Source organism: Pleurodeles waltl, chromosome 2_2 (assembly GCF_031143425.1).
Source record: "Pleurodeles waltl isolate 20211129_DDA chromosome 2_2, aPleWal1.hap1.20221129, whole genome shotgun sequence".
In the NCBI taxonomy this organism is placed as follows: Eukaryota; Metazoa; Chordata; class Amphibia; order Caudata; family Salamandridae; genus Pleurodeles; species Pleurodeles waltl.
In genome coordinates, this window is record NC_090439.1 from 985,998,844 (window position 1) to 986,015,940 (window position 17,097).

Here is a 17,097-nt window from a genome sequence, read left to right on the forward strand (position 1 = left end):
CTATCTGCCTTTGCCCCTGTGATGGACTTGCTGCACTTTGTCTTCTTTTGCTAGTTTTATTGGATATATTTGACGCGTTTTTTAATCCCTTAGTTGAGGAAATGCAACCTGAGACAATGTAGACCTGCCCTTTTTTTATACAGTTTTCAACGATGATGAAGTGTCACACTGTAGAGACCTTCATAAAATCTGCTTTGAGATGTCGGGGTCTTATGCCTTTTAAAATATTTTTTTAATTAAATATGCAAACTCGTATTGCACAAGTATTTATGGTCCTCTGCAGGTTGTAACCTAATCATGAATTATCAAGGTTCTGTGCTTTCTAAAAACGTTTTAATTTGGACTTTTTAGTTGCATTCCCTATTTGTGGCTTCGCATTGTCTGCACATCTGCATTTGTGATGATGTCTACAATGAAGTAAAGTATTTATGACTGACTAGTCACCCTGGCACCTTCACTGGTCACTAAGCATCATCCTACTCAGTCCGTCCCACTCGTCACCCTGCATTATTCACTGGTCCTTCTCCTACACACACCGTTGTCATTTAGCGTCATGGATTGGTCACTGCTGTGGAACACAGGCCCAGCTCTGTTCGCTTTTCCCGGTGTTCTGTGGTGTTTTTGAACGCGTTGGTGGGCGAACAACAGCAGAGACAAGGAAGGGTATGTGAAGTTAACTTTTCCTGCTCTTATTTTTTAATGTTTGCCAGTGGTGGATTTAATATCTGTTACTCTGTAATAATTAGAATTTTTCCAAATTGCACAATTTAAAACTATTCCCCAGGAGAATTGAGCAATGGAGCTGAACTTAATTCATTGTCTTGGTTTGCATTCATTTTGTTAAAGTCCTGGCGTTGGGAGCTGGCCGGGCACTGACGGGAAAAGGGTATTTCGCAGCATTTGGACTAGTACTGTTGGAAAGTGACATTATTTACGTTGGCGTGGCCAGAAAGCAAAACTCGGGGATACAATAATAAACGTATAAAACGCTCACAAAGAACACTTGTCCGCACTAATTGTTTGCTTCCTAAATCAGTGCATTTAATCTGCCTTTGGCAGGCCGGGGGCGGTGTTGTGGCACAGAAAGGGCCCGGTCTCTTGATCTGGTACCTGTGGGATATGACTAATACAAAAACAGAGCTGTTTATTTTGTGGGAGGCCTTGCGTTGAGCACGCGGTCCCATCTGCTGCCTCGAACAATGCCATACTGTGATGGCGGCGCTGTTAGCAGCTGAGCCCCCAGTTCCGAGCTACGTTTTTGCAGGGAAAAAACACACGGACGGAAAGAAACTTTCACTGGGCCTGGAAGAGGGAAGCCCCCCAACGCACTGATGCATCGGTTTCCTGGCATAACTGCAACCACATGTGACTTTATGGGAACCATCTGTGACTTTGATAAAAGATTACACCACAAGTAGGGCTGACACAAGGGGAATGCTGGACTGTGCTGCTTTCTGTCAAACTATAAGCCGCACGTTTTCAAATGTTTCCCGATAAAAGAATATGCTGGTATCAAACAGCGCGGTGCGCTTTTTTCATTAGCGGTTTATCAGAGAGGACCACTTCGGAGTGTTTATAACCAACCAGCATCTAACACTGAACCTAAATTGGCGTTTCCTTGTGTGGAGTTAAAAAATGGCGGCTTTTTTCAATGGTCTCATAATTTGGTCTGTGATCCTGGCAGGAGGTACATTATGAAAAATTCACAATAAGCATCTGCTCAGAAGACAGTAAATCCAGGGCTTAGTGCTGACAGGAACTGGATTTTCATGTACATTTCTAAGTGTGAACAATCTGAGAACCATTATCATTTATCTTCGTAGAATATGCTGGACACCCCGTTCTTGGGGTCCCCCACAACGCCGATCCACTTGTGGTTTGCGGTTTTCTTGAGGGCCCTAAGGTATAAAGGAGGAGGAGGCCTCCGAGCAAGGTGTCAGGAGCAATATCACTTTGCTTGTGTGATGCAGGGAGACTCGACCCCCTAGCGTCCCGAGCTGTCAAATGTTGGAGTGTTCGGAGTTAGATTTCAAAGAGTGCAAAAGGTCCGAATTTCACACTATGCTACAGAGCTGGGCTGGGATATATATGAAAACCATATTCATCCCAGACCTCCACGTTGTTAAAAAGGACACAGGATTTTGCAGAGCAGTAAAAGTGGCCAGTCAGAATATTCTGGAGATGGTGTAGTCAGAATATTCTGGAGATGGTGCAGTCAGAATATTCTGGAGATGGTGTAGTCAGAATATTCTGGAGATGGTGCAGTCAGAATATTCTGGAGATGGTGCAGTCAGAATATTCTGGAGATGGTGTAGTCAGAATATTCTGGAGATGGTGTAGTCAGAATATTCTGGAGATGGTGTACCAGGGCTGAAAACTTAAAACCTAAAGCACAACCTCTATTTGATTACCCACTGTGCTTTTTTCACTGAGTCTCTGACTGCATCCCCTCACCACCGCCGCTCCTCTTCTTGATATAATGATGGCAAGCAATAACAAAACTACAGGCTTTTACCACAAAACACACCAAAAGCAACTCTACAGCAGAGTTTGAATACCCAGCTGGCATATATAAGAAAGCTAGAAAAATCAAACCATCAGGGATAGCACTCCATGTGTAAATTGTGAGCTCTTCATAGCTGACAAGTATCTTAGCATTGCGTACAGCTCTATCAGAACTGACTCTCTTTTTTACTTCTGACATGCAAACATGGACAGATACTTTTTGCAACTGTTTTAATGTGACGAGGAACTGTAGCCTTATTTTCAGGAAGAGCTTAATAAGACTTTTGGTAGCCATCTTTGTTAGCTTCATATGCCTATATTTAACAAGGCAATGTTTGATCAAGTATTATTCTCAGACCTGAATCTCAGTTAACGAGTCCTGAACTGAATTGAGAGCTATGAAACTGTTCATAGTTCTTCTCCAGAAATCAACCTTTCTGTGCCCTTGGAAATGCTCAGTCAAAACCCAACACCACCTCTGTTAGTGAACCACCTCTCACCTCTATTTTCAGCTTGCCTCATGTCTTCACTCCAACAACTGCAGAGACCCTCCCCGTATTAGCCCACCTGCAGTTACCTGTAAACTCTGAGTTAAATGTATAGCATCAGAAGTTCAGCTCAATTAATGATGCTGTATCCAATTTGCAGACCTCACTCAGTGACAGGTTCTGGTGATATATTGCATAGAGTACAGTAACATGTCAATCAATCAATCAGTCAATCAATCAGGATTTGTAGAGCACGGCTAATTACACATGAGGTTATCTGTAACTACAATATCCAGGTGCTAGGATCGAACTACGATCAGTCAAAGAACCAGGTCTTGACAGTGGCGGTTCCCCCCTTCAGGCGGTGGAGCGTCGCCCCGCCTACTGCAAGCACAGCAATAAACCAACTTAAATTAATAAAATCATAATTACCAGTCATTTGAAAGTGTGTTCCCGGGCGGGAGCAGGGCTTATTCCTACTCATTTATTGCCATCAGCAGTGATGACAGTAAAGTGCGCAGTGCACATGTCGGATTGTCCGGCTGTCTTGCAACGACCAGCCAGACATGCGCACTTAAGATTGCACCAATGCAACTGACTTAAACAGCTGGGGGAATTTCCGACACGGGCACCCAGTCTTGAAAAGAGCCCTGGGTTATCCTGCTCCTTTCAATCCTGGCACTTCGCTCATGCTTAAAACAGCATGAGAGCAGCTGCAGGATTGGTTAGGTTCACCTTGGCATGAACCAAAAGTTTCTAAACTCCATCCTTGAGCAGTCTTCCGAAAAACTGGATGGTCAGGTTGGACCTCAAGAATGCATATCTTTCAGGTCCCATTTTTCACCCTCACCGGAGATTTCTTCAATTTGCATGGAGGGAGCAAATATACGAGTTCAAGGCCCCCCCTTCGGTCTCTTCTCAGCCCCTTGGTGTTTCACCAAACTCCTACGTCCACTAGTAGAATTCCTCCATACCAGAGGAATACGGATGATTATATACCTAGATGAAACAGATCTCGGTAACTGCAGAATATATCCAAGGGAACAAAAACATTGTGCAGACTGGAAATTCAGGGACTTCGCGGACAATACAGATTGGAAACTGGATCAGAACATTTTTCTAGCCCTAATGAAAATATGGGGTCCTTGCAATCTAGATCTTTTTGCCTCTCGACTAACTCACCAACTAACAAGGTATGTCAGTTGGAGACTGGATCCAGAAGCAATAGCGATAGACACTTTTCTTCCGGACTGTTCAAAGGAACTTCCATATGCATTCTCTCCATTAATAATGATTCCCAAAGTAGCAGCTCAGGTAAGACGTCAAATTGCATCTTTGGTGCTAGTGACTCCGATATGGAAATCTCAAGCATGGTTCCCAGGTCTGATGGAGCTATCTTGGGATCACCCAATAAAATTACCATCACTCCTTTCAATACTTCTATATCATCAAGGCTTTCTTCACCCATTAGTTCTCCAGGGCCATCTTTCCCTCATGGCCTGAAGGATTTCCGGGTATATTGGAAAAACAAACACCTATCAAAAGAAGCTACTAACTTAATTCAACAAGCCTGATCTACAAGTACAACCAAGGCATTTTGATCGGCTTGGAACCAATGGAATCGTTGGTGTATGGAGAAACATCTCGATCCCTGGGGGGCAGAACTTACCTACATCTTTAACTTCTTAGCTGAACTTGACCAATTAAGTCTAGCTTATCACACAATCAACTCTTTTACGTCATCAATTTCTGCTGGACATATCATCAATTGACAGGAAACCAGTCGGCGAACATCTGTGGGTATGTAAATTAATGAAGGGCATTCGCCTTTCTAAGTCTCTAGAAACCAGATATTCAGGTCTCAGGGATGTCAACATAGTCTTACATTTTCTCTCTCAATAGCAAGATAATAATTTATTTTCCCAGAAACAATTATCAGCGAAATTGGCAATTCTTTTATCCCTCAAATCTCGCAAAATATTTTCTGATGTTAGAGCCCTTGATTTATCAGCCAGGGTCTTCACTCCAGAAGGTATTACTGTTCGACTTTTTTTGCTTATGCAGGGTCATCCCAAATCTTTTTGCCTCCTACCTCCTATTTTTTCTGACCTGTTGCTGTTGGCTTTTGAACTCTGAGCACTTTACTACTGCTAACCAGTCCTAAAGTGCATATGCTCTCTGTGTAAATTGTATGTAATTGGTTTATCCATGACTGCCATATTTGGTTTACTTGTGAGTCCCTAGTAAAGTGCACTAGAGGTGCCCCAAGGGCAGGGTACAGTGTATGGTTAAGGTAGGACATATTTGGGGTCATTACAACATTGGCGGTAAAAGCCGCTTACCGCCGTGCAGAAGACCGCTAATACACCGCCGTGGAATTCCGCCACAGCTATTATGACCCACATCTCGAAATCTGACAAAATTCAGACACCCAAACAAGTCCGCCACACCAAAGGTCAGTGATAAACTTGCGAAAACAAAACCTCCACCTCACGCCAACAGAAACACGCCCATGCTATCACGACCCACGAATCCACGCGGCGGTCTTTCAACCGCGGTATTCCATAGGCGGTACACACCGCCGCGCTCAAAATACACACACATCTCCAAAACACCGCCACATTGAACAATTCCAAATACACACACCTGATACACATACACACACCACTCCCACACAATCAATACTATATAAAACACACACCCACATCACCCACAAACCCCTACGACCAAAAATATTGACGAAGGCCAGAGAGACAGCACAGCATACACAACACCCTCACCCACACTACATCCACGCACAAAACACCACACACCACTACATATCACCACACTCATCACCACATACACCACCTCACACATCACCTACACCTCCCCATGGCACGGCAAAGACACCCCAGGTTCTCGGAGGAGGAGCTCAGGGTCATGGTGGAGGAAATCGTACAGGTAGAGCCACAGCTATTTGGATCACAGGTGCAGCACACCTCCATAGCTAGGAAGATGGAGCTATGGTGCAGAATAGTCGACAGGGTCAACGCAGTGGGACAGCACCCAGGAAATCGGGAAGACATCAGGAAGAGGTGGAATGACCTACGGGGGAAGGTGCGTTCTGTGGTCTCCAGGCACAACATCGCGGTACAGCAGACTGGCGGCAGACCCCCACCTCCTCCCCCACAACTAACAACATGGGAGGAGCAGGTCTTGGCCATTATGCAACCTGAGGGCCTCGGAGGAGTCGGTGGAGGAATGGACTCTGGTAAGTCAAATCTTAACTATCATATCCCCCACCCTACCTGCATGCTATCACAGACCCCCACCCTCACCCCCTCCCCTATCACTCCAACTCCTCACATATGTACTACTAACACAAACCACCCATCCCAACACCAAGCCCTGCATGACACAACAAAGCATGGACACCCATCACTAAAGCATGCCCACTGCACATACCCATAACACCCCCACAACCATCATCACACAAGCCCCCACACAGGAATGCTAGCACTGGGGTACACGCTCACCCACCCATTGCACACCATGACACACACAGATGCAATATTCATGCTTTTACACCCCTGCAGGACCACTACCCAACGTCACCAGACAGGAGGGTCCAGACATCTCTACCCCACCCACAGAAGAGGCCAACAGTGATGACAGCAGCTCTGTCCAACTGGATCCAGATGACCAGCCCGGACCATCGTGGGCCTCGGGACAGTCGGTTCCCCACACCCAGTCACAGGCCACCACAGACCTTCCACCCCCTGGTAACACCAGCACAGCACCCACCCAGCAGGCCCATACCTCCGTACCCAGGACACGTCAATCAGCTGTGTGTCCACCACTACAGGGAACCCAGGATAACCCACCACCCCAACAACAACAGGGACCTGGGGGCAGTGGCTGTGGGCACGCGGTCCAGGGGACGGAGGCACAGGAACACAGGGGAACTTGGAGGGCTGCTGTGCGACAGGGGGCGGACAGGCCTAGGGAACCCACTCTCCACAAGGCCCTCGCTTCCATCATGGGAGCATACCACCACTCCCAGGAGACAATGGCAACGGTACTGGCCAAGTTTCAGGAGACCCAGCGCCTGCAGGAGGAACAGTATTTGGGCTTCAGGGAGGAACTCAGAACCATCAGCACCGCCCTGGGCACCATCGTAGGGGTGCTGAAGGAGATACTTAACACCAGGAGGGACACCGTGGCACTCCAAGGGGCCCCTGACACTAGCATGGACGATGAACTGCCCACCACCTCCGCCGGCGCTAGTGGACAGGAGGCACCGCCACAGGACCACCACCCCAGCACCCCACCTCCTGCAGACGGAGAACCACCCCACAAGCGGTCCCTGAGATCCAGGAACAGGACAGAGCACGATGCCAAGACCCCCGCCAAGAAATGAGACCACCCTGATTGTCATCCCACTGTCCCACTTTGTAACCCTGTCCATATTGGAACTGCCCCAGCTCCACTTCCTATGCCCATATGGGCAGTGCACCTGTGAGACTAATAGACTGGACTCTGCCATGGACATTCCTCCACCATCACCCCTCACCATTTTACCACCCCCCTCCAATATTTAGCACTTCAATAAACACCCTTGAACCACAAAACAATCTGGAGTCAGTCTGTGATTTTGAAATTGTGCATTACCAATGACAGTGACAAAATCCATTCTCAAATGTAATGTCAACATACCTATGTCACACATCTCAAGTCCATGAGGAATCTAAGCAGATGACACATGTTGGTAACCACACCTGTGAAACCGTAAGGGAAATGTACAACTCAGTTACCATATACTGGTTGAAATCGACAGACAGGATAGAGGTAGAAGTGTGAAAGTACTTGTAGTAGGCAGGAATGTGTTCTCACCTGTGTGTCACTGGAAATATTGCTGGATAACTGAGTCCCTGTTGTCAATGTCTTCTTCCTCTGCTTCCTCCTCATCACTGTCCACAGGCTCCACAGCTGCCACAACACCGCCATCTGGACCATCCTCCTGCAGAAAAGGCACCTGTCGTCGCAAAGCCAGATTGTGAAGCATACAGCAGGCCACGATGATCTGGCACACCTTCCTTGGTGAGTAAAATAGGGAACCACCTGTCATATGGAGGCACCTGAACCTGGAATTCAGGAGGCCGAAGGTGCGTTCGATCACCCTCCTAGTCCACCCATGGGCCTCATTGTAGCGTTCCTCTGCTCTTGTCCTGGGATTCCTCACTGGGGTCAGTAGCCATGACAGGTTGGGGTAACCAGAGTCCCCTAATAGCCACACCCGGTGCCTCTGGAGTTGACCCATCACATAAGGGATGCTGCTATTCCGCAGGATGTAGGCGTCATGCACAGAACAAGGTAACTTAGCATTTACCTGGGAGATGTATTGGTCTGCCAAACATACCATCTGTACATTCATCGAATGATAACTCTTCCGGTTCCTGTACACCTGTTCACTCCTGTGGGGGGGGACCAGAGCTACATGGGTCCCATCAATGGCACCTATGATGTTAGGAATATGTCCAAGGGCATAGAAGTCACCTTTAACTGTAGCAAATCCTCCACCTGAGGGAAAACGATGTAGCTCCGAATGTATTTCAGCAGGGCAGAGAACACTCTGGACAACACGTTGGAAAACATAGGCTGGGACATCCCTGATGCCATGGCCACTGTTGTTTGAAATGACCCACTTGCTAGGAAATGGAGCACTGATAGCACCTGCACTTGAGGGGGGATCCCTGTGGGATGGCGGATTGCTGACATCAGGTCAGGCTCCAACTGGGTACACAGTTCCTGGATTGTGGCCCGGTCAAACCTGTAGGTGATGATTAAATGTCGCTCCTCCATTGCCAACAGGTCCACCAGCGGTCGGTACACCGGAGGATTCTGCCATCTCCTCACATGTCCCAGCCGACGGTGCCTAGGAAGGACAACAGCGACCACAGAGTCAAACAACTCAGAGGTATGTACCCACAGTCTACACAGAACACGAAACATAATCCAAAAAGTTGTCTGTATGTGTGTTGAGTCTAGGCCTAGGTATGTGTGACGCAGTTGAAAATGAAGCCATGTGGGCCCCTGAAATGGCAGCTGCCTGACCTCTAAACTGGGACAATGGGATATGAGATAACTGCGATGGCGTTGTACATCGTCGCGGTAGGCGGCCGAAGACTGCGGCGCAATGCTGCATTGGTTAACATTGGACCCTATGGGTCCCAGGAGCCAATGATGAAGTGCGCCGGCGGTGATGATACGCACCGCCGCGGACGTCACCGCGATTTTTTATCTGTTCAATCACTCGATACCTGATCTTCGACAGGAGAGGACCTACACTGCAAGAGCTGCTGTGACCTCGGTCTGGAAGAGACAATGGCTCGTGCGTCTGGGGAAAGGGCCCCTGCCTTCACTGCACAGGAGTTGGAGAAGCTCGTGGACAGGGTCCTCCCCCAGTACACGCTACTCTACGGTCCTCCAGACCAACAGGTAAGTACACAGGGAGCACGTTGTATGGGCTATGCCTGAGTGGAGGGGGCTGGTTGTAAGAAGGAAGGGGCCACAGTTCTGCGTGCATGAAGGACTGTGAATGCATGTGCCACATGGCAAGGGTAGGGATTTGGGCCACTCACTTTGACGGTGCAGTTGGTAATGACTTCTCTTCTTCCCCTGTACATGTCATGTAGGTCAGCGCCCACCAGAAGAAGGATATTTGGCGTGCCATCGCCAAGGACGTCCGGACCCTGGGGGTCCACCACAGACAGAGCACCCACTGCCATAAAAGATGGGAGGACATTCGCCGCTGGAGCAAGAAGACGGCGGAGGCTCAGCTGGGGATGGCCTCCCAACGTGGGAGGGGTGCCCATCGCACCATGACCCCCCTGATGTTCCGGATCCTGGCGATGGCCTACCCTGAGTTGGATGGGCGCTTGAGGGCATCACAGCAGACACAAGGGGGTGAGTCAAACATCATTCTGCTGACTTTGCGCGCAGTGAAGGTGTCTGGGTGGGGGAGGAGGGCTGTGGATTTCCCTATGCCAGGGCGAGTTCCGTAGGCTAGGCCCCTCCGTAATGCAGGCCATGTGGCACTCCACCCCACCTCTGTAGAGTGGCAAGTACAGGTATACATGCCCCTGTGTCATCTATGTGTGCAGATGTCGACCATAGCCATGTAGGACATATCCCAGGAATTGCATCTGTAGAGCCCAACAGCGCGGCGTAGTGCAGGGGGCTGCTGTGTCTGTATTGTCCGTCAACGGTAGCGGTAAGCCATGCACTAAACCTGTCTTTCTTCTGTCGCCCCCCCCCCCTTTGTGTGGTATCCCTGTTCTTGTGTGCATCAGCATCATCAGGCGGAGGTACAGTGGCACCGGAGCACGAGGGAGCTGCATCCCACATGGCCATGGAGGGCCACACCACGGACTCAGAATACACCAGTGGGACGGAGGGCGAGGGGAGCTTCACGGCGGTCACCGGATCTGCAACCAGCGACACAGACTCGTCCTCCGATGGGAGCTTGTAGGAGGCTGGACTGGCTTGTAGTGAGTACCAAGGGGTACTTACACCTTGCACCAGGCCCAGGTATCCCTTATTAGTGTATAGGGTGTCTAGCAGCTTAGGCTGTTAGATAATGGTAACTTAGCAGAGCAGCTTGGGCTGAACTAGGAGACGAGTGAAGCTCTTACAGTACCACAAGTGTCATATGCACAGTATAATAAGAAAACACAATACACAGATATACTAAAAATAAAGGTACTTTATTTTTATGACAATATGCCAAAAGTATCTCAGTGAGTACTCTCAGTATGAGGATAGCAAATATACACAAGATATATGTACACAATACCAAAAATATGCAGTATAGTATTAGAAAACAGTGCAAACAATGTATAGTTACAATAGGATGCAATGGGGACACATAGGGATAGGGGCAACACAAACCATATACTCCAAAAGTGGAATGCGAACCACGAATGGACCCCAAACCTATGTGACCTTGTAGAGGGTCGCTGGGACTGTAAGAAAACAGTGAGGGTTAGAAAAATAGCCCACCCCAAGACCCTGAAAAGTGAGTGCAAAGTGCACTAAAGTTCCCCAAAGAGCACAGAAGTCATGATAGGGGAATTCTGCAGGAAAGACCAACACCAGCAATGCAACAACGATGGATTTCCAGACGAGAGTACCTGTGGAACAAGGGGACCAAGTCCAAAAGTCACGATCAAGTCGAGAGTGGGCAGATGCCCAGGAAATGCCAGCTGTGGGTGCAAAGAAGCTGCTACTAGACAGTAGAAGCTGAGGATTCTGCAGGAACGACAAGGGCTAGAAACTTCCCCTTTGGAGGATGGATGTCCCACGTCGTGAAGAGTCGTGCAGAAGTGTTTTCCTGAAGAAAGACAGCAAACAAGCCTTGCTAGCTGCAAGTCGTGCGGTTAGGGTTTTTGGATGCTGCTGTGGCCCAGGAGGGACCAGGATGTCACCAATTGCGTCAGGGGGCAGGGGGGGGCGTCGAGCAAGACAAGGAGCCTCTCAGAAGCAGGCAGCACCCGCAGAAGTGCCGGAACAGGCACTACAAAGTGGAGTGAAACGGTGCTCACCCGAAGTTGCACAAAGGAGTCCCACATCGCCGGAGGACAACTCAGGAGGTCATGCAATGCAGGTTAGAGTGCCGTGGACCCAGGCTTGGCTGTGCACAAAGGATTCCTTCGGAAAGTGCACAGGAGCCGGAGTAGCTGCAAAAGACGCGGTTCCCAGCAATGCAGTCTGGCGTGGGAAGGCAAGGACTTACCTCCACCAAACTTGGACTGAAGAGTCACTGGACTGTGGGAGTCACTTGGACAGAGTTGCTGGATTCAAGGGACCTCGCTAGTCATGCTGAGAGGGGACCCAGGGGACCGGTGATGCAGTTCTTTGGTGCCTGCGGTTGCAGGGGGACGATTCCGTCACCATTTTCCAAAGGGAGAGGGTGTAACACCCTCTCTCTGAGGAAGTCCTTTGTTCTGCCATCCATGGCCAAGCCTGGCTGGACCCCAGGAGGGCAGAAACCTGTCTGAGGGGTTGGCAGCAGTAGCAGCTGCAGTGAAACCCCGGGAAAGGCAGTTTGGCAGTACCAGGGTCTGTGCTAGAGACCCGTGGGATCATGGGATTGTGCCAACAATGCCAGGATGGCATAGAGGGGGCAATTCCATGATCTTAGACATGTTACATGGCCATATTCGGAGTTACCATTGTGAAGCTACACATAGGTAGTGACCTATATGTAGTGCACGCGTGTAATGGTGTCCCCGCACTCACAAAGTCCGGGGAATTGGCCCTGAACAATGTGGGGGCACCTTGGCTAGTGCCAGGGTGCCCACACACTAAGTAACTTAGCACCCAACCTTTACCAGGTAAAGGTTAGACATATAGGTGACTTATAAGTTACTTAAGTGCAGTGTAAAATGGCTGTGAAATAACGTGGACATTATTTCACTCAGGCTGCAGTGGCAGGCCTGTGTAAGAATTGTCAGAGCTCCCTATGGGTGGCAAAAGAAATGCTGCAGCCCATAGGGATCTCCTGGAACCCCAATACCCTGGGTACCTCAGTACCATATACTAGGGAATTATAAGGGTGTTCCAGTATGCCAATGTAAATTGGTAAAATTGGTCACTAACCTGTTAGTGACAATTTGTAAAGAGAGAGCATAACCACTGAGGTTCTGGTTAGCAGAGCCTCAGTGAGACAGTTAGGCAGTTAGGCATCACAAAGGGAACACTTACATATAGGTCACAAACTTATGAGCACTGGGGTCCTGTCTTTCAGGGTCCTAGTGACACATAACAAACATACTGAAAACATAGGGTTTTCACTAGGAGCACTGGGCCCTGGCTAGCAGGATCCCAGTGAGACAGTGAAAACACCCTGACATAGACTCACAAACAGGCCAAAAGTGGGGGTAACAAGGCTAGAAAGAGGCTACTTTCTCACAGAGCTCCCTTGTGGTGGTGGGAAAATCTGTGCCCCACACTTCTACAGGTACAGCCGCCACCCCCCCTACCAGCACCGCCCTCCCAGCAGCCCCTCAGCCTTCGCCCTGTGCCTGCTCACCCAGGAGGGTGGGCATCACCTTCGCCCCAGACACCTCAGCCCCCGCCCCTGTCACCTCGGCTGCCCTCAGTGAGAAGGCCATTGACCTCCTCAGGTCACTCACTGTTGGGCAGTCTACCATTTTGAATGCCATCCAGGGTGTAGAAAGGGAACTGCAACACACAAATGCATTCCTGGAGGGCATTCATTCTGGTCAGGCTGCCCTTCATCGAACCCTGCAAACTCTGGCCTCAGCACTGATGGCAGCCATTGTCCCTGTCTCTAGCCTCCCCCCTCCAACTTCCTCCACCCAGACCCAATCCCCTGTACCCCAGCCTATCCCAAGCACACCATCAGACCAGCCTGCACACACCTCAACACACAAGGGAAGCTCAGGCAGACATAAGCACCACACATCCCACAGGCACTCACGCAAGCATCACACACATACAGACACAGCAACATCCACTGCCACCACTGTGTCCCCCTCCTCGTCATCTCCCTCCTCCCTCCCAGTGTCGTCTACGCTCTCACCTGCATGCACTACCACTAAAGCCACTAGGTCCCTGTGACCGGGCCGCCCCGGGCAACAGCGGGGAACCGGCAGAAACGGAACCGCTACGGCCGCGTTCCCAGGTTCCCCTGGAAACGCGTCCGCAACGAGGCCAGCGTCCTGACGTTGCCTCGGCAACCTCCGGTGACGAGGAGGCTCCGGATTGGCCACCAGGCGGCCAAAAGACGGAAGCTCCGGTCGAGAGGGGGAGAGCCGGGAAGGGAGAGAGGAAGGAGAACGGCGGCGGCGGCGGCGAACCGAAGGAGGAAGAGAGAGACGGCGACAAGGACATCGGAGGAGGACCCCAGTGGCCTGGAAGCGGCGGAACCCGAACCCAGAGGAACAGCGCCCGACCGGAAGCAGGGGAGACCAGCCCAGACCGACGAGAGGACCTCCACAGAGCCAGCCACGACCCTGGAGGGTCGTGGCTCTACAAGGTACGGTCCTTCTGGACAAACCGAGGGGCACAATAAAAGGGGAGAAACGCTGGGGAAGGGAGGAAGGCAGGGTGAGGGGAGGGAGGAGAGAAGGGCACTTTAGAGAGCACCGGGAGAGCACAAAAGGGTAAAGTACGGAATATACACAAGCCCTGAAGTCCTCACTGGCACCTATATCACACATAAACCCCCCCCCCCTCCTTAAACCTTTTCCCAGCAAAACATATAAGTAGAAGACGTGGTATAAGGCGTCCGTTCCACTCACCAGCGGTATGTGTTCCCTTTTTCTTATATGTCACATCCGGGACCTGACGAGGACGATCCGGTACGCCACCTAGAGAAAAGGAAGAAAAGGGACACAGATTAGAAGGAAGATATTCACCACTCCAGAGAAGAAACTGGCGCTAAACGTCGTACTGACTTTTCATCAGTTCTTATTTCAAATTACTAATAAATACTTACCTCAAAAACCCAAATTTACCTCTCCTGAGTGTCTATACTGTGGGGACTGTCTACAGTGGTGTCAGAAGTGGGATCTTGTTTCTAATCCCTCTCCATAAAACAGTCCAGACAGTATACACAATGAGTGAGAGTCCATCGTTAGAGACCGTGATTAAGCAACTAGCGGAAGGGCAAAGACACTTACAACTAGTATGGGAGGCCCAACAGAGAGAGGCCAAAGAAGACCGAGAAACCTTACAATCTGCGCTGAAGAGCCAGGCGACCATACTGGCGAACAACCAGTTAGTCCATGAAAGTGCGATGAAAAAACTAACGGAGACTATCGCCGCTAGTAAGGTACATCCGAATGTACCTAGTTCCGTATTACAGAAGTATCAGGAGGGAGAGGATCCGGAATCCTTTTTCACCAACTTTGAACGGGTAGCCTCCTCCGCCCTATGGCCAGAAGATAAATGGGGACAATATGTGGCCCCCCTGCTCACCGGTCTCTTACAATCAGCATATCAAGCCGCTAACCCAGGTGGTGTCAACCCCTATCAAGACATAAAAACAAGTATACTAGAAAGGGTGGGTCACGACACAGAATATTACAGGATGAGATTTCGTAAAGCCAAATGGGGCACCAACGAAGACCCTAGAACCTTTTATTTTCGTGTGAAGGATCTAGCATTAAAATGGTTAGGCCATATTGGAGATAGTCGGGAGGAAGTCATCAAAACCATTATACTGGAACAATATCTCGATGGTCTACATCCATCCACAAAACACTGGATAAGACAACACCCAAAAGTGGATACTGAGACGGCCATCGATCTGGCCTGTGCTTTTCATCGATCCACCGATGTCAGAAACTGTCCCACGCGAAGTATCATTAAACCAGTTCTACCGTCCCCAAAGACATTTGTAAAAAGTCCACCCGACTATCTAGTACCACGTAGGATTCCTGAAGGCCCGCCTACCATGGGACCCCAATGTTATAGTTGTGGTGAATGGGGACACATCGCACGTATGTGTCCCCAGAAACAAGAAATGGGAGAACCCATGGAGATAGGGATGACAAGGCGAAGGGTGTTATGTACTGGGAAGGGCGCCCTAAAATTTAAAATGATGATACAAGTGGACGGGAAAAGTGTATATGCCCTGGTTGACTCCGGCTGCAGCCAGTCAGTAATTAGGAAAGACTTGATAAATAATGATATAGAAGAGAAACAATGGGTATCTATATGTTGCATACACGGGGACAAGGCCCAGTATCCTATACAGGTACTCCAGATCAGGTGGGGACCCTATCAGGACTTCCTCCCAGTGGGGATAATGCCCCGGTTAATCGAGGAATGCATCATTGGGACAGACTACATCCACTTCCAAGAACTATTAGACTACGTCAGAGATAGCAAACAAACTAAGGATTGGTGGGGAGAGGCACCTTTTTCAGAGAGTGATATTGAGTGTCCGCTATATCGTAGAAAGTTGTCACGAAGAGAGAAACGACAGGGAAAAGGGGACTATCGGAAGACGAAAGGTGACAACACCTATGGAGAGATAGTGGCAGAAATTCATGAAGTTCCTAGTACTTTTTCCCAACAACAGAGAGAGGACCCCTCCCTTAACAATGCCTGGAGGTCGGCAGTAACAGAGGAGACAGAAGAGGTGGGTCCCTACTTTATAGTGCAAAAAAACTTATTATATCGGGTTACTACCACCCGACGGGGAGAACGTAAACGCCAACTTCTGGTACCTACCCACTATCGGGAACATGTTCTTACACTAGCTCATAATCACCCAGGGGGAGGACACTTTGGGAGAGAAAACACCGAGGAATATTTGCTCAGAAGGTTTTATTGGCCTGGAGTGTACGCCCACATACGTAGGTATTGCGCCCAATGTCCCCGTTGTCAGTTAACCGAACCTAGTCGGCCTAGGAAGGCGCCTCTCCTACCCCTTCCCATCATCGATATCCCGTTCAAAAGAATAGGGATGGATCTAGTGGGACCTTTGATTCCTTCGTCAAAAGGACACACCTACATCTTAGTCATTGTAGATTATGCTACACGATACCCAGAGGCCATTCCCCTGACTAGTATGACAACCAAGACAGTGGCCCAAGCTATGATTAACGTATTTTCTCGTCTTGGGTTTCCACATGAAATCCTCACGGACCAGGGGACCCCTTTTATGTCCACCTTAATGAAACAAGTGTGTAAAACATTGGGGATAGCTCAGATCAGAACCTCCGTTTACCATCCTCAAACGGACGGATTAGTCGAAAGATATAATCGAACCATTAAAACCCTGCTGAGAAAGACTATCAATGAGACAGGGAAGGATTGGGATCAAAAGTTACCCCTAGTGTTGTACGCCATACGGACACATGAGCAAGCATCCACGGGGCATAGCCCCTTTGAGTTGGTCTTCGGACGCCAACCTCGGTCCCTTTTAGACATGGCGGTAGAATCCTGGGAGGCCGAGGCTGAGGAAGCAGGGACTCCTTTGTTAGAATATGCGGAAAAATTGAGGAACCACCTACACAGCTTATGGACCGACGTACACGCAAACCTGGAACAGGCCCAACAAACACAAAAGTCCTATTATGACAAA